The sequence below is a fragment of the Sorex fumeus genome, unplaced genomic scaffold (assembly GCF_029834395.1).
Source record: "Sorex fumeus unplaced genomic scaffold, SorFum_2.1 ptg000020l, whole genome shotgun sequence".
Lineage (NCBI taxonomy): Eukaryota > Metazoa > Chordata > Mammalia > Eulipotyphla > Soricidae > Sorex > Sorex fumeus.
The window spans coordinates 14,234,706-14,253,615 of record NW_026606077.1 but is presented as its reverse complement, the minus strand read 5'-3'; the positions used below and the strand labels follow the sequence as shown (position 1 = coordinate 14,253,615).

The 18,910-nt window shown below is 55.3% G+C and overlaps 1 protein-coding gene across 1 annotated transcript in view; it reads right to left on the bottom strand.

The window, feature by feature from the left end:
• Positions 1-15,257, bottom strand: part of ANXA11 (annexin A11) — a 30,534-nt gene extending 15,277 nt beyond the window's left edge. The window contains exon 1 of the mRNA XM_056113397.1: positions 15,222-15,257. The gene's annotated coding sequence lies outside the window, so the exon portion shown is untranslated. The remainder of the gene's footprint in view (positions 1-15,221) is intronic.
• Positions 15,258-18,910: the final 3,653 nt, after the last annotated feature.

Here is an 18,910-nt window from a genome sequence, read left to right as displayed (position 1 = left end):
TAGCAGAAGCCCTGGATACCTCTGATACCATATGGTCCTCAAAGTACCACCAACTGCGACACCCTCCCCACAGCATCACCAGGTGTGCCCCAAAATAAACAAAGATATGCAGATAGCAGATCAGCGCATGGAAAGATTCTCAACATCAAACACTACCAGGGAACTGGAAATGAAAATAATATACTGAACTTAATATACGGCCAAAGTCCAGAAGAGAGACAGCTACCAAGGCTGCAGCATAGTCCCTGTCATGTGGGTAGAAATGCAAAATGGTACAGGCCCTGTGGCAGACAGCCTGCCAACTCCTCCCTCCCTCCCTCTTTCTTTCCTTCCTTTTAGGACCACACTACGCTGTATTCAGGACTTTTACTCCTGGTTCTGCACTCACGGATCATTTGTGATGGGGCTCGGTGACCATATGGGGTGCCAGGGATTAAATCTGGATAGGCCACCGGAAAGGCAAGCGCCCTCCCCACAGTACTATCGCTCCAAGACCAAACTGCCAATTCCTTATCAAACTTAATAGACTTGTTTGCATGATGCAGACACCAGCTGAAGGAACCAAAAACTTACAGCCACGCAAACATGCACTCCACAGGGGTGCATACAAATGTACTCATAGCTGCTCAAACTCGGCAACGGCAGAGATGCATTTCCGTGGATGAACGGATAAATAAACCAAACCTGGAGTGTTACTCCATGAGGGAAGGGGAGGAGCTCTCCCTCAGCCCACGCAGGGCGTGGAGGCACGGCAGAGGCATGCTGCCATGTGGAGAGCCAGCGCCAAGAGGCCACGTGAGCTGTGGGCAAGGCAGGGGGAGCGGGGGGAAGGGGACAGCCGGAAGTTACAGGATGAGCGGAGGGAAGCTCTTCTAGAAGTTTGTTTGGTTTATTTTTGCTTGCTTTATTTTGGGGGGAACCAATGTTCAGGACTTACTCCTGGTTCTGCACTCAGGAATCCCTCCTGGCAGGCTCAGGGACCTTATGGGATGCCGGGGATGGAACCTGGGTCGGCTGCATGCAAGGCAAACATCCTACCTGCTGTATGATCGCTTTGGGCCCTGAAGCTCTTTCAGATGATCCCAAACCTGGGAAGGCACTTGCACGCCAGCAAAAGCTCCCTGAGGTGCTTGCTTCCATCAATGGAGAACCAAAGCTGAGCAGGCCGAGCTGGGAGGGGTGCAGAGAGTACACGGGAGATCTGCACTGGCCACTCACTCCCCCCACCCACACTTTTTATTGATTCACCGTGAGGTACAGTAACAACTTTCATGTTGGAACTTCGATCATCACAATCACGATCACGATCATCCTGTTGTTCGTCGACTGTCTCGAGCAGGCACCAGTGACGTCTCCTTCGTCCTGGCCCTGAGATTTTAAGAAGTGCCATATTCAAGGCTCTTTCAGGGTTAGGAGAATGAGACCCATCATTGTTACTGGTATTTGGCACATCGGGTACACCACGGGGAGTTTGCCAGACTCTGCCGTGCAGGCAGGTAACATTCGGTAGCCTCCCAGGTTGTCCAAATGAGATAATAAGATTGTATGAACTCCGATCAATCACCAAACACCCATCCCTTCACCAGTGCACATTTTTCACCACCAAAATTCCCAGTATCCCCGCCCCCCCCATTGCACACCTCCCCCTGCCTGTGTGGCAGACAATCTGCACAATACTCTTTCCCTACTTTGGGTACCTTCCATATTTCAAGCCTAGTCCCACCTGCAGAAAAGGCAATGCTAGACAACGTGTTTTGTATTGCTTGTTATGGACACAATATAATGTCGCTCGGCACAAGAGCAGCCCCGCGTGCTCTAGGAATTCTAAAATTTTACTAATTAGGTTCTGACGAGATCACTGCAGCAAGTTGCTCGGGTCTGAGATTCGTTTGTGTTGTCTCTGGATCGTGGCCGTGTGGGAGCTTAAGTAGACGGTGGCTGGATGTGGGCATCATCTCAGAGTCCCATCAGGGGGAAGGGGGTAATGAGAAGGGCCGATTCCTCCCCTGTCCCATGAGGCCTGGAGTTTGCCGCCACTGTCATCCGTACCTGGAGCTTTTTGCTGAGTTCTAGAATGCCACTCACTTTTGATGTGACCCTGAATTGTTCTAAGAATTAGTTACGCTGGAAAATAGAAAAACAGGGGCCAGAGCAATAGCTCTTGCCTTGCAGGTGGTCAATCCGGGTTTGAATCCCCGTCCTGCATATGGTCCCTCAAGCACCAGCAAGAGTGACCACTGTGTACAGAAAAAGCCTCAAGTAGCTGAGCGTGGTCCCAACCCCCTCACCCTCCCTTTAAAATTAAAAAGGGGCCGAGAGAAAGAGAGAGAGAGAGAGAGAGAGAGAGAGAGAGAGAGAGAGAACACAACAGGGAGGGTGTTTGCCTTGCATGTGGAAGACCTGGGTTTGGTCCCCAGCATTCCATATGGCCCAAGTCCACCAGGAGTGATTCCTGAATGCAGAGCCAGGAGTGAGCCCTGAGCACTGAGAGGTATGACCCAAAAAACAAAAAGAAAAAAGAATTACTCCTGGCAGTACTTGAGGGACCACATGGGATGCCAGGGATCAAACCCAGATTTGCCTTGAGCAAGGCAAGAGCCTTACCACTGTGTTATCGCTCTGGTCTGTATGTTAAAAAAATCGTAGTACTGACATATAAAAATTTTCCCCCTCCAACCTTAGATCTAAATGTCTTCTCAGAGTAACTTTTTGTGAATTGAAGTCCACAGAAATTTGCAAGTCTGAGAGCAGAGCCCAGAGTAACCCCTGAGCATTGCAGAGTATGGTCCAACAAACAAAATAAAATCAATTTTTTTCTAATATGCAAACAGAAAGAAAACAAAACCTAGCAGGAGAGGATTTTATTCATGTTTTTTTCTTTCAGCTGAAAATGGCGTGTGTGTTAATTGTGTATCTGAGCCTGTTAATATGTCAATAAATTTTCTCTGTTAAAATGGAAAAAAAAAGAAAAAAGAATTTAAGTATACTTTCAGAAAACACAATGAACATAAGCCCACCAGGAGTGAGTCAATTAGAAAACAACAGCTCCTCTCTCCCCTCAAGCCCCACCCAAAGGGCAACACTGAGCTGTGATTTTAAACAAATAAGTGCACACGTGTGTGCGCGTGGCTGACGTATAGTCTTAGAAAAGGGCTGGAGGCCCCGAGTGATGGCGCAGTGGGAAGGTGCTTGCCTGGGCACACACACCCAGCTTTGTCCTCCAAGCCCATCAGGAGTGAGCCCTGAGACCAAAACAGAAGAGTTTGTTTAAAGCTAGCCGTGTTTCGTGTCCACACACTCTCGCCAAGTGAGCAGCAGGCCCATACCGACCCATCCACATTCCTGCCTGTGACAGTTCCTGGCTCGATTCGGGGAGATGAAGAGTGAGCCAGTCCACAGCTTCCGCGTGCCACCCTGGGAGCCCTGGACATTCCTGTCCAGGTCACTGGACCGGAACGTGGAGGCCGTGATAAGAGCAGAGTTGAAACTGGGCTCAAGGCAAGAGAGAGTCTGCAGAGAGAGGGGTCTGGTCTGGAGATCCCACAGACAGGAGCCAGGTCCCGCTCCTGCTGCCCGGGGGGTCTCACCACCTCCACAAGAGGCCACCCGAGCGGAGACTCACAGTCGCCTCAAAGGCGGGTTGCTGGACAGTCGTGATGATGACCTTGTTTCCCTGGGCCAGGGAGGGTGCTCACCTTGTATGGCGCCTACCCAGGTCTGATCCCCAGCACCTCGTATGGCTGCCACCCCCCCACCCTGAGACCCGTCGGGGGGGTCCCTGAGTGCAGAACCAGGAGTCAGTCCTGAACAAAGCCAGGTGGGACCCCAAAGAAAACAAAACAAAATAAAACAAAATGTTGAAATTCGGGGTCTATGCTAGCAGAGCGCCTGGAGTCAGCTGGAGCGCTGAAAGGAGCCCTTCTCCCTGGAAGGGGCTGGTCAGCCAGGCCCCCACCACCCCAAATCACTGTGTGGTCGCAAGCACTGTGGCTGCTGAACTCTGAGCAATGGTGATGCTCCAACTGGGAAGGCTGTTTTCTAGAACGCTGGTCTCGTGGAGGCAGAGGCCTATGAGTCAGTTACCCGACATCCAATCAGCTGCATACTTTATGAACACAGACAACTCAAGTAGGAAAACGCATGGCGGTCTGGGGCTGGCTCCTGCTTGGCCAACCTCCTCCCCAACTGGCACCTCTGATCACTCGAAAACCACAGCCGGCGACTAACGGGCGCATCTGCGTGGGCATGAGCAGGGGAGGCACACTGAGTGCTCACAGAGGCAGACTCTGAGGCTCCCTGCAGGGCGCACCCGCCCAGCACCTGGCCCAACGCAGCGATGGGCACTGGGCAGCAGCGTGTCCTCCCCCCAAGCCCTCTGCGGGCGCCACGTCTGTGCACACCTACTATAAACAGGCCTCCTCCCTTCTCACCACCAAGTCACCAGCCTCAGGCCAGGAGATCTCAGAGGGCCCAGAGTGGGCCCTTCCCCAGCACCACCCAGCATGGCTGTGGTGCCCCCCAAGGGCCACCACTTCTCGGGACCTAAGCTCTGGCCACTCAAAGCCACAGCACTGGGCTGAGTATAGCGGGAGTGGCCCCTGGTGTCCAGACACTCCCCGCGCCCAAAGACAGGCGCAATCCCTGCTGACCAGCTGGAAGCCGTCTCCTCTCCCAGTGCAGTGGAAAGGATGGAGTGACCCAACCAGCTCAGAGCTCCTGGAGCCGCAGATTTCACTGCACCCAACCAGAGGGCAGGAGAGAAATCAGGTACCACCAAACATTGGAACTGCTGCCTGTGGGGTCGGAGAGGCAGTACAGTGAGGAGGGCATTTGTCTTGCAGCCAAGTTTGATTCCCAGCCTCCCATATGCTTCCCTGAGCACTCCCAGGAGCAGATTCCTGAGTGCAGAGCCAGGAGTCACCCCTGAGCATCACCAAATGTAGCCCCAAACAAACCAACCAAAAGCTGCCTGCTCCACCCTGAGGGGAAGTATCACCCAAGAGCTGAGGGACACGCTGGCAGTCTCATGGAAAGGAACCCCCCGGGGCCTGCCACCTCCCGCTGGCCAGGCCTGCCCCTCACCTGTCCAAGACAAGTACTTTCTGTGGGGATCATGGGGGGAGGGGAGACCCCAGACACCTGGCTGCAGACTGCCGCCCAGTCACTGCCAGGGGCCTGTGGGCAGAACCTCGGCCCTCCCTTCCCCTCTAACTAAGCCCAGAGGGGCCGAGGGGGTCCCACTCCCACTTTCAGGGTGACAAGCATGCACAGGCGATCAAGGTCCCACCAGGCCTCCCCGGCACTGGCTGCAATCCCGGGTGCGTCTCAGGAGCGAGAGTCCCTGGATTCCCACGGAGGAGGCCCGGGGTCAGGGGGCCTAGGGGCTGTCTCCTGCCACACCCGCTCACAGGCAGACACAGGAAAAGTCTCTCCAAGTCGTCCCCTCCACCCCCCGCCCGGTGTGGCCAGGATACAAGTTTTTAGCACTTCTTGGGGGAGCTGCCGCCAACAGCCAGTGGCACCTGGTGGAAGGCTCCTCCCAAGATGAAGCAGGGGGCCCGGAAATGCTCGCAAGCCCCCCAACACCTCTCACTTCGCTCTAAGCTGCAAGGACCAGCCCGAGCAACGTGCCAGGAATCAACTCGCCCTGACCATAGCACACGGGCCAACATGCCATCTGCCGCTCACCCGCCCGCACGCCCCTCCGCACCTCACTCCTGCAGTTCCTCCTCCCGCCCCTGCCCCCAACCAAGGGCCACAAACACCCTGGCACTGTCAAGGGGCACTTCTGGTGCTTGGGGTCAGGGAAGGCCCGGGTCTGGACTCGAGGACAGTGACTCCAGGGTGAGCACTACCACTCACTGTGTGACCCTGGGCGTGTGGCTTGACCTCTGCATAAAGGATTCTGTATGCACAACGGAATACCACTCGGCCAAAAGAACGAGATCCTGAGATCCGTGGACAGGCCTGGGAGTCTCCTGCCGGGTGGAGGGAGGCAGGGGGAGAGGGAGAGGGATACAGAGTGGTCTCTCGTAGGTGGGCTACGAAGAAACACAGTGGAGGAAAAACAAGGGCCCAAAGGGAGCAGAAGCTGAGAGCTGGTCTGTAAAAGGACACCTGGGGAGGGGGAAGATGGGGTGAGTAGCACAGGGAGCGACCCTCTGGGATGATTTCTGCAAGAGAGCTGACGGTAAACAATGCTGTCAACCACGTGGCCTAGGGTGAGAACCTTTGACAATCTGAAACAGTCCCCAACCCTCTTACGTGACAAAGGGGATCTGCAAGTGACTTAGGCTGCCAACCCTGAGGTGGGAGAGGGGGGCAGAGTGCTGGCTGTGTCGGGCACCACACACCTAGAGACTCCAGCCCAGCACAAACATCGCTGTTGCACGCACCGAGAAGCCAGACTTGCTGTGTCCACGAAGCCTCTGAGGTGTGTCTGTCTGAGAACCGTCAAAGGGAGACAGAAAGCAGAACTCGGCTGCCTGGGGCTGCCGACGGGCCGGGGCTACTGGCTGATGTCTGCTCGGGGAGGTCCTGTCCCCCTCTGGGAGGACGGAAGGAAGAGTTGTGTCATGACGTGCAAGCTTGTACCCGCAGAACTGAGCAACTGAAACCACCTGAGATGGTAATGGCCGTTACGTTTTCCATCCAAAAGGTACTACGCAGCTGTAGCTGCAGGACGACGCAAACACATGCCGTGGCCATTGCTTCCCTCCCTTCCAGATCCTTCCACGGTGTTAGCTTGGAAGGGACTCTGCTGAGAGTGCGCTCACAAAGGACCCCTGACATGGAGCCAAGGCCCGTGCACAAAGGAAGCCATAAACCCAGACTGCCGCCAACATCCAGGGAGAAAGGCAGGCCCAGAGGCTGGCTTCAGCCGGCAGGGCTGGGAACTCTGTACTAAGCCTGGTCAGTGACTCTGCCCAGAGTCACCGAGACTGGGGCAGGGAGTTCCAGGTGGCCGGGCAGACACACCCAGAAGGCGTGGAGCTGGGAAGGACAGAGGTCGGCTGTGCGCACAGGCCCAGCAGGGCAGCCACACCCAGTGGGCAGGACCAGGGAGCTGGAACTCGGGGTTTCTCGGCCCAAAATCCCTGGTGACTCAGAGGCCGCCCTCCACACGCCACACTCCCCCACAACCAGAGAAGGGAAGGAAAACCTCGTGACGGAGGCTCCTGCCCCACGTCAAGAGTTCACTGCCCAGGAAACAGGATAAAGCAAGAGCAGGAAGGGGGACAACAGGCGGGGGGGAGAGGGGGGACTATCACTTTAGGGGTCGGGTCTGGAGATGGACACAACAGCGCTTCTTTTTAAAACAAACGAATTGGCTGCTGCCCGCCCCCACGGCCAGTCCTGGGTCTCCTGCAGCTGTAGAAGGGCGGCGGCCTGGGAGTGAAGGAACTGGGGTGAGGGGCTGACCCTGAGAGCCCCTCCGCGCCAATCTGACCCTGGGAGGCACCCAGGGCCCGACACGCTTCCTCAAGAACAGACGAAGAGGGGGTATAGGGGGGTGGGGAATACGGGGGATTTGGGTGGTGGGAAATGTGCACTGGTGAAGGGACGGGTGTTTGATGATTGTATGACCAAAGCTCAAACATGAAAGCTTTGTAACTGCACCTCACGGTGAATCAATAAAAAGGTGGGGGGGGGGGAGGGGGAGAATAATAATAAAATATTAAAATAAGATTAACATTCTGAATTTTTTAAAAAGTAATGTGGAGTTCATGCTCAATTCATCAGCTTAATCAATGGCTGTACTCCTACATTATTATAAAAAAAAAGATGAAGAAAGAGCAGGCTCCAGGGTCCGAGAAAGAGTCCAGTGGGGAAGTGCTGCCCTGGGTACCAACAGGGCCCCTTCCCTGGACCCATCAGGAGGGACCGCTGAGCACAAATCCAGGAGTAAGCCCCAAGCACTGCCACGTGTGGACCAAAAAGGAAAAATTAAAACGAGAGAGACAGGCAGACAGACAGATAGTGGCTTGAGTGGCATCTTGTCTCTCTTTTAAGGAGTCCTTGGTGTCCCCCAGTCTCCTAGGGGACAGGAGACTGAGGGGATGGAGCCCTCACAGGCAGGAAGAGTCCTACCCAAACATGACTCTTTTCTGTTTTCTGGGCCATACCCTGCAGTGCTCAGGGCTCACCTGATAAGTCATACCACATCAAGAGGCGCCAGAGCCAAGGTCACTTTCCCGGGCCTTTGGGGGCCAGGCAGAGGCCCTCATGACCAGCCAGGTCCTCACCAACCCTCACACTGGCGGACACAGGAGCCTGATTCATCCCTTCCACACCCCGGGGTGACGCCTCTTCACCACAGCTCTGCCCAGGCCCTGATCAGGCACCAAGAATCCGGGGAAGAGGCCGCAGGGAGAGGCCCTCCCTGGGCGGCCTGAGCTGGCAGGCAGCAGACTCCCTTCTGCGGGGCCCGTCCCACTGGCTGGGGGCACACGTGCCCAGAGCTGCAGGCGTGAGGTGAGCCCCAGGGTGGCTGCCCGTGACGTCCCAGGGCCTGAGTCACTGTACAGAGAGAGGCGAGGTGCTCATACTGCTTGCGGCTGACCTGGGCCCCACATGTGGGCCCCCAAGCAGCTGGACACCGGCCCCACTGAGGAACTGAACTTCTGCCCGAAGACGCCTGTGAGAAACAGGCTCCTGCCTCCTCCTCATCACAGGCGCCCCCAGCCCTGAGAGGCCCAGAATCTTGTCTCCACCTCAGACACTCCCCTCCCCAGCTGGGGAATCAACCCAGGAGGGAAACCTGGGGGGAGAGGAGGAAACAGCTCTGCAGCCCTTCACAAGACTGTGTGTCTCCGGGAAGGCGGCTACAGTGCTGAGCTGAGGCCACCTGTTGGCTCTGCCCCCAGCAGGGACTCTCTCTCTCTCTCTCTCTCTCTCTCTCTCTCTCTCTCTCTCTCTCCAGGAAAGAGTCAATTCAGGGAGGGCACCGGAGAGTGAACTGGGAGGAGAAAGTGCATCAGCGTTCCCTCCCGGCCCAGGAGACTGCAGCAGGAAGGGCACTTGCCTGGCATGTGGCCGACACGATTCAATCCCTGGCACAGTGGCATATGGTCCCCTGGGCCAGCCAGGAGTGACCCTGAGGGCACAGCCAGAAGGAGGCCCCGAGCGAGCACTATTCGCTGGGGATGGCCCAAACAAAGAGAGAAAAAGCAGAGAGCTTCCTGCATTCTCTCCGAAGCAGTCACTGTCACGTGCTGGTTCCCAGAGAGACACTTTTAAGTAAATGAAACGTTAGGTTGAAAATGAAATGAAAAGGTCATCTAGGTAAGTGCAAAGGAACGACAGTATTGTTGTTTTCCTTTGCAAAGAAAACACAAATACTAATACTGCACACGGTGAGTCTGTATAACAACCCTCCCCGGACGATTTCTAGCCGTTTGTTTTTATCCGGAAACACAGAACTTGGAAAATTACTCACTGGATTTCACAGTCCAAGAGGCTAAAGCCATTCCCGTCCCCTGCAATAATTTATGTAACATAACTTATTGTTTATATAACACGGCAGAGCCTGGCAAGCTCCCCGTGACGTATTTGATGTGCCAAACACAGTAACAACAAATCTCACGATGGAGACGTTACTGGGCCCGCTCGAGCAAATCGATGAACAACGGGAGGACTGTGGCTGTGACCGTAACATAAATTTATGTCACAAATTATTTATGACCATAAGCAGAGTCCCCAAAGAGAGACGGGGGCATGGGAGGGAGCACACCCGCCTTGCACGCAGGGGGGGACTGCTGCGGCCATGACTCGGGTTGAACCTCCGGCCCCACATTCGCGCTGCGAGGGGGTCTGCTGACACAGAGCCAGGACTAAGCCCGGAACCCCACAAGACGTACATGACCCCAAAACAAAACCGAAACCTCACAAGCACAGGGCCAGCAAGCGCTGAACCAGCTACAGCACATGCTTCGCAGGCTGCCAGTCCTGGTTCCATCCAACCCAGGCACCTGATGGCTCAGTGAGCACTGCTGGGAGGGACCCCACCTCCCCAGCGCTGAGCCAGGAGTAGCCCTGAGCATTGTTGTGTGTGACCTCAAGATTAAAAAATTAAAAGTACAGAAAAAAAAAAGAAGGGGACGAAGCAATAGCATAGTAGGTAGGGCATTTGCCTTGCATGCAGCCGACCCGGGTTCGATTCCCAGCATCCCATATGGTCTCTGAGCACTGCCAGGAGTGAGTCCTGAGTGCAGAGCCAGGAGTAACCCCTGTGCATTGCTGGGTGTGACCCAAAAAGCAAAAAAAAAAAAAAGAATTAAAAGTACGATAATAAACTCAGAAGCACAGCAAAGGGCAGTCAGAAATAATCTGGGCTGCTCAGAATGCAGAGAATGTCTCCTTACCCTGGCTTCCCCTAAGGGCTAGGGGCCTGAACTGCCAACCCCCGGACCTCCCTCTTCCCTACGCATCCCTTGATGTTTGGGCCCTTGGAGCAGCTGAGGAGTCAGACATTGGCGGTTTGCCCTGTCCATTTTTTCATTTCATTTCATCATCCTGTTATTCGTCGATTGCCTCGAGCAGGCCCCAGTAACGTCTCTTTCATCCTAGCCCTGAGATTATATTCAAGGCTCTTTAGGAGAATGAGACCCATCATTGTTACTGGTATTTGGCATATTTGGTACGCCAGGGGGAGTTTGCCAGACTCTGCCCTGTGGGCAGGCTACATTTGATAGCCTGCAAGTTTGTCCAAAGTAGGAATGAGACAATAAGATGTCATTAAAAAAAGTTTTGATAAGGTCTTCTACCATGCTGAGACCACTCTCCGCACACATGTAGGTACTGGCAGAGGGACAAAGCCACGCGGGATCCGGGGCCGAGACCTCCAAGCCTACTCGGATTGGAGTCGAGCATCTTCCATCCAGATCCTCCAAATTCCAGTAGGCGGGGGTCACACCCACCACCTGGCCCCCTGGCGCCGTGTAATCCCATCAGCGGCCAAGACTCAGAGACTATAAAATCCAGATCCCGGACGAGAACAGTGCAGTCTTCTGCCCTGTCCATAACGTGCCCTTATTTGTTCACTTTCGGGCCGGAAAGAAGACAAGATTCTCCTAGATCCTTTGTTAATATTCTCCCGATGTGCAGATAACTCGGTTGTAAGGCCAAAGGCAATAAGGTGCAAAGTTCAACCCACAAAGATAAGCTCGAGGAACACCGAACGTGAAAGCCAAGTTCCGAGTAGAACCTGACTTCAAAAATTCTAGCGTAGGGGCAGCGGACCCAGGTCCCACGCCCAGCACCCCATATGGTTCCCCCAAGCACACCAGGCGCGATCCCTGAGCACAAAGCCAGGAGTCAGCCCAGAGCACCGCTGGGTTTGGCCCCCTCCACAACAAATGAGAAACGATGCAAGTGAATAACCAACAACAGAAAACAAAAGTAGAACACAGAAACATTCCGCAGCATCCGTAGCACTGTCCTCCCGTTGTGCATCGATTTGCTCGAGCGGGCACCAGTAACGTCTCCATTGTGAGACTTGTCGTTACTGTGTTTGGCATATCAAATACATCACAGTTAGCTTGCCAGGCTTTGCCATGCAGGCGAGATACTCTCGGTAGCTTGCCGGGCTCCGAGAGGGGTGGAGGAATCGAACTAGTCCAGATAAGACGCAGGCTCTCCTCCCTGACTGGGAAAACTATGACAAATATGCCAGCTATTCCTTAGAAGCAAGAACATCCATAACACGCCAGTCAGGGTCCCAGCAGTGGTCTCCACCAGGGTTTCCTAAACTTTTCCACGGTAACCTCCGGCCTGGAATGCAGCCCGAGAGCGCACCACCAGGAACACTTCGGATCCGTGACTGATGCACTTTGAATTGATTTTTGGTCGGAGCTTGTTCAGAAACCTTTCACTGTGGCCAGGGTTTTTTTGTTTTGTTTTGTTTTCCTTTTTTTAAGACACCCCCCCACGCCCTCCCCTTCATTTTACGAAGCTGGAGTCTGGGCTGCTAAGAACGGGCTCTTCCTGGCAGTCAGGAGCAGGCCAGCCCCCCAGCTGGACCCCTGTGCCAACACTGGTCTCAGTGGCCACCACTGCGGGGGAAGGTGGGGCAGGCAGCAAGCTGCCGCAGAACGTCCCAAGGGGCCGCTGCCCCGTCGAGGCGCTGGGGTGTGGGACGCAGTGGCAGCCGGCGAGGGAGCAGGGCCAGCTCCCTGCACCCCTCGGCCCCTCCCGCCAGCAGCTTCTGCTTCGTTCTCCCACCAACAGGCCCACAGCTAAGGGGCCACTTGGCCAAGCTGACCATGCACCCCACTGCAGTGATTAGAGCTCAGTACTGGGAGCGTGGTACTGAGAACTCAGTACTGAGCGTTTGGTACTGAGAGCTGAGGACTGAGACCCAGTGGGGTCCCTGCTTCCTCCTGCCATCCCTCAGCCCTGGCCCTCCGATACAGCCTAGGCAGAAATATCCCCAGCACTGTGGCCAGACCCCCCCCAAGCCCCCTCAAGCTGATGTCCCAGGCTGTCTGGAACCCACAGGTCTGTGGGGTGGGTGGGGATGGGGTGGCCACCACTGCTTGGGGGCATGGGCAGCCCGTGCTGAGTTCAACACAAACATGCCCGGTCACCCACTAAGAATAGCGGTGACCTTTTAGGGGGACGAAGCAAGCCCTGCTCTCGCCACACGCCTTCCCCTCCCCAGGCCCCTCCCTGTCCCTGCCCAGTGTCGCCGAGAGTCCCAGGGGCCCAAGTAACATTATCACCCATCAGCAGTGATGCCACCTCACTGCTTAGAGAGCACCCATGAATTTCAGTAACTCCTTCGGTCCCCGGCACCCCACAGGATCCCCCAAGCCCATCAGGAGTGACCCCGGAGTGAAGAGTCAAGAGTGAGCTCTGAGCACCCCTCATTGTGACTCTAAAACCAAATTAATGAATTAACAAAGTAAAAAAAAATGCAAGTCCACATCGAGGAAGCACCTTCCTCCCTCGTGTCCTCGGAATGCCTGTTCTCAGGGCTGGGACAAGGATGCAGAAGAGGAACGTGATGGGGATGAGCCCATGAAGAGTCAGGCCGAGCACCAAGGGGGCTGGTGCTGGGGCCCCGCGTCAGGTCTCAGGAGAGAGGGCAGCCGCAGAGGAAGGGGCAGGTTACCTCGAGAGGCCCTTCAGGGGCGAGTCCCCACCACCCACAATATGGGCTTCCTCTGCTCTCGTCTGACGTCCCCGGGCCCACAGCTGCCACTCAGCTCTCACCGACGCCCACTGTCCACCCTCCCTATCGGTGACCACATGACGGTGCCCGGCTTTTCGACAGTGGCTCCCGTCGCCCTTGCCCCACCCAAACTGAGTTGGGCTTCTCGGTCGACCCAGGTTGCCTTCACTTTTCCGCTTTTCCCTCCTGCTTATCTTGCCTATCCAAACCAGCCTTCAAAGTGCAGAGGTTTGGTGCTGGAGCGATAGCACAGCAGGTAGGGCGTTTGCCTTGCACGCGACCGACCTGGGTTCGAGTCCCAGCAACCATATGGTCCCCTGAGCACCGCCAGGAGTAATTCCTGTGCATCGCCAGGTGTGGCCCAAAAAAAAGCAAAAAAAAAAAAAAAGTGCAGTGGTTTGCTTTTGTTGGGGGCCCACAACTGGCAGTGCTCAGGGGTGAGTCCTGGGGGGCTCGGGGACCCGCAGGGCACCCATAGGGGACAGACACAAGCACCCACCCACTGTACAATGTTCCAGGTGCCCTAAGGGACAATACTTTTAATAGAGGGTGATCTTGGGCCAGTCTCTTTCATTCGACTGACATCTGCTGAGTTCCGAGGCCCCTCTGGGGACACTGAGAGCAGAGCAGGGAGCAACCAGGCCCACCCTCCAGGGACAAAGGACAGGGCGGGGATAAGAGCCACCACTCCCGTAGCTGCACTGAGCGAGAACTGACTTGCGCAGCACCAAAGGCGGAGGCCGGGGGAAGAACTCACTGCCACCTGTCCCCACATGGGAACTTCCGGCTGCGGGGGGAGGAGGGGGTGGGAATAAGGGCAACAATGGGCGGGGGAACAGGCTTTCCAGGAGGGCTGGACAGCACCAGCCAAGATAGACAGGACAGATGGACCTTCCATGTCAGCCTGACAGGAGTGATCAGTCATTACTGCTGCTACCAGAATTCCAACGAGATGCTTCCAGGGATGAGCCAGACTCTGCTGTTAGCCTAGGTCCACCTGGGCACCATCCTCCCGGGTACACAGGTGGGGCTCCCCAGGTCCCGAGTGGCTCAGCTCAGCAGCTAACTCTATTAATCATTTCCTCCTTCCAGTGGCCCGTGGGTGGTAGCTATGATCACTGCTTCCATTTTACAGATGGAGACACCCAGGGCCAGAGCCTAGTAGGAGAGGAGGGGGCAGGGCAGCCAACACCAGGCCCGCCTAGCCGGGGGAACCTTCCAGCATACACAGTGCCTTGCGGGAAGAGGCTAATCCCTCTGGAATCCCCAGCAACTGACTGACTGGAGCAAGAAGGAAGGAAGGAACAGGAGGGCCAGTGAGGGGAGCAACTGGCCAGTCCCCCCCTCCCGAAAGCCTGGCCCTCCCTCCAGGCAGTCAAGCCTGCTATGTGTTTGGAGGGGGGCTGGCCCCAAACAGGGGCTCCCCGGAGGAGCAGGGACAGAACCGGCCCTGGGCAAGCCGAGGGCTGGCCACGGGAAAGGCCAGAGGGGCGGGACAGGAATGTCCCTGCAGGGACCGGCGGCCGGCAGCTTGCTAACCTCTGCCTCCGTTTTTTTATGTTTTATTTTGCATAAGGGCCACACCCTACGGTGCTGAGGGGCCACAGTGTCACGGGGCGGGGGGGGGGGGGGGGGAGGGCGGGGCAGCGTCCCCGGGACGGAAGTCAGGCCCCAGCCTGGCGCTCAACCACTTCAACTCTCCTGTCCAAGACTTCAGTGGACAGCTAAGCAATTGTCCTCTAACGCCTGCAAGCCCGCGTCTAACGTTTATGCAGCCTTCCTAGGGCTGGGCTGAGGCCAGGCAAGAGGAAACGTCCAGAAGCCGTTCCCTTCCGCAAGCCCCAAGGCGGAGAAACCGGAAGGGAGCGGCCAGGCGCGGTGGACACGCAGGTGTCCTCGGGCCCTGGGGTGGGCCCTGGCCAGCCCCGGAGAAATCAGGTGGGGTGCTCTGCGCTGCCCGTCGCGCGGGCGAACGCTCCCGCAGGCCAGCCTGGACGGCGTCTCGGGCCGCTGCCCCCACCCAGGACCCGCGGGCGGCCCCACTCACCTGCAGCGGCGGGGTCGGCGGAGCTCGGGGGACACAGCGGCGGGCTCGGCCTCCGGCTCTCACGCGCACTGACGCCCGCGGCGCGGCAGCCGCTCAGGCCGGGCTGGGAGAGGAGCCTCCGGGCGGAGCCAATCGGAGAGCCGGGGCGGGGCGGGCTGGAGTGGCGGGCCAACCGGCGGGGCGGGGCGGGCTGGTGGGCGGGGTAAGTGGGCGGGGCGGGCTGGCGGGCGGGGCCAGTCGGCGGAGCGGGCGGGGGCGGGGCCATCCCGAGTCGGGGGCGGGTCCCGCGCTCGGCCCGCCCTCAGGTGAGCGCAGCCCCCACCCGAGGGGAGCGGCTGTCCCCGGCGCCCGAGCGCGGGGGCCCGGCTGGGCGTGACGCCCCTCTTCCAGCCCGGGTGCCCGCCCGTCCCGTTTCTCCAGGCGAGTCCTGCGCACCGTCCGGAGAGGGGTCCCCGCAGTGTCTGTCGCCTGGGGTGGGAGCCGGCGCGTTTGTGACTCGGTGGGATTTCCCCCGCCAACGCCCCGGCGGCCCCAAGTCTCCGGGTCCTACTGGACGCTGCGGGTTCCCACCGGCTCCGGGACTCCCCGGGCCCAGGATCGGGCTGGTTTGCACCGGCTCTGCCTGCAGGGTCTTTCGCTGGAGAACAGCACGAGGCGAATGCCAACTGAGGGCCAGTTTATAAAACACCCGAAAAACAATCTTCGGAGTTGTCAAGGTCATGGGAAAGAAGGAAAATCTGTGACACACCCAGCTAAGCCTGAGAAAACGTGGAAGTTCAGTGTAAGTGGGCTCCTGCGAGGGGAACACTAGTTAGAAGCAAGGACGTCTGGACAAGGCGTTGATTTGTTTCATGATGGTGAACTGATACTGGCCCATTCCTTGCAGCAACAGCACCCGTGATTTATGTGAATGCTGTGTTAACAGCACTGTAATTTATGTACCGGTTGTGTGAACGGCACAGCTCTCCTGGTAGTCTAAAACGACCCATTACACAAAATGAGATTTTTGTGGTGCTTTTGTTCTGTTTTGTTTGCAGTGCCAGATAGAACCCTGGGCCTCACACGTGGAGTGCTCTCCTGCAACTGAGCCATACCCAGGCCCTCAAACTACAACAATAATAGGAAAGAACTGTTGTGGGCTTGGGGCCACACCTGACAGTGCGTAGGGGTCACTCTTAGCCATCCTGGGGACCATATGCTGGGCTGGGGATCAAACTCAAATTTATTTCCTAAGAAAGGTTATATCGCAATATGAAGGCGTTGTAAGATTTTTCTAGACCTGAGATTCACTCCACTTCCTCCACGTGTTTGGGCTCAGATTCATGTACCATCAGGCACCATGGGTGCATACATTGTGTGTGCCTGTATAAGCATGAAGGTGCATAGTTTACAAAATTTGTGTTTTCTGCCAAGCTTTTTCATTCACTGCATGGACCCCGTGTTCCTCCAGGCTTCTTGTTAGCTGCCTCTGCTCCCTCCCTGAGACTGTGGTGTTTGAGTGGTCAAAGCGAACCGCTCCGCCTGCTCTGTCTGCAGTTAAAATGCCTTCCAACTCAAGCACTGTGCCGGGGAGGTACAGTTCTGCTGGACCCGGGTCCGGGTCCAGGGTGTAGATCCCTGCTGGCAGCCTTCAGTCAGGCTTGGGGAACGGTGGAGGTGTCTGGGGGCCTCGACTGTGCTGACCTGCCCCTCTCGTGCGGGTCTTTTTCCGAACAGAATGCTTTCAGGGGAGAGGAAATGGGAGTGTGGGTGCAGCTTGGGCCAAGGGGAGGCCAAAAGCTCTGGCAGGCCAACCATTCATCTGAGGTGGCACAGGCAATGGGAACAGGTGCCCGAGGAGTCCCCTGCAGTTGCAAGAAGCTCTGACTGCTGGGGGCTCTCTCAACAGAGCTTTCCGGAGAAGATCACCTGGAAGCCACCCAGACCCTCTGCCAAGATGCTGAGTGAGTAACGTACATGCACACACATTCACACATACATGCTTATGTATACAGCAACACATACAAGCACATGCATTCACATTTACAGAAAAATACACTCAAATATACATCTAGACACAAATATACATATTTTCTCACACTTATACACACATACACACTCTCAAGTACATACAACTCTCACATGCACACACATGTATACACACTCAATCTCCTATTCACATATATACACATTTCTCACACTCTTACACACGTGTGCTCATACACTCTAATCACATATATACACACAGAGTCACACATACATGCTCACATGCTCTCACACCATTACACATTCTATCAACATCCTCTCCCACACACACACTCACTCATATGCACACAGTCACACACACTCACATACATATACACTCATACGCAGTGACCAAGAAAGTGAGCTTCTTTGTTTATTAGAAAAATATCATTTTAATAGACAATTCTTTATCTTACATAGGAGCATGATAGAATGCAAGAAGAACCTTCCAGAGTTATGCGAGTGAGAGGAGGAAGTGCAGAGGGCCACTGTGATTGATCATCATGACTGCAGAGACCAAGTCCTTGGCATGAGTGTTCACGTAGGTTGATTAGCTGTAGGGTGATTGACTCAAACAAGAATCTGAAAGCAGATCTGGAGAGGAGAAGAAAGAGTAGGTGGGACTGGCTAGTGTGGGGGCTCTTAGGTTCTGTCAGTGCCTTAGAAATAGCAAATTAAAGAGTAGAATGAGTGCTGGGGTTAGAGTCTCTAAAAGATGCGCTCATGGAGGAAATCTGACACACTCAGACAAGCTGGTTGCTTAACGTTTACTCACCAGGTGTGTGAGGAAATCTGAGAAATCCTCAGCAACCACCATGGATTCGCATGGATTCTCGGATTAGTGTTTCTCTCTCTCTCTCTCTCTCTCTCTCTCTCTCTCTCTCTCTCTCTCTCTCTCTCATACACACACACACATGCGCATGCGCACGCACACACCAGTGCTGGCAGTTGTAAGATAACATTGGTCCTTTCTCATTTGTCACAAGGAGCCTAGGTTTATTGGGTTACACCCATCGCAGTGTACCTGGGGCGCTCCCATTCCTCTGTGTTTATCTTTAACCTCTCCTTTGTGTTCTGCTTCCCCTATCGTGAATCACTTATATCCCCAAATCAAACCTTGTGACTTGTAAGTTCAGATGCTTTCCAAGGGACTCTGGATTTTGTATTTGTAAGTGAAATGTTGCTTTTCTCTTTCCTTTATGTCCTTTGCATGGTTTACTTGAGAGCAATGTCCTTTTTGTATAGACACAGGAAGACAGTTAATGCTCTGCTGTTGTGACTTGGGAGTTAATTGACTCTGAATAATATTTACCCCTGGGCATCTCTCATATTTACTCTACTTATGCCTCAGTTGTCCTTAGTACCTAGCACCCCAGATGCAGGGTCTCAACAAAGGGACTGAATGGACCAGGACAAACTGTGAGCTCCCCTGGCACCAAAACAGGCCAAGTGCCACAAAACTTATAATAAGTTAAGAGCATGGTCATGGACAAATTCTGTCATGACCCAAAGAGAAGTGACTGGACAAGGACCCTGCTTGGCTTGTGACATAGGAAGGACTTGGCATAGGAAGGACTATCTGGCCTGAGGATTGTAGTCTGGGATCTATAGTGAGATGTCCCCAGTCACCCTATAAGCTTAACATATCTCTTACTGTGTCCATACAAATCGACTAGAAAGATTAT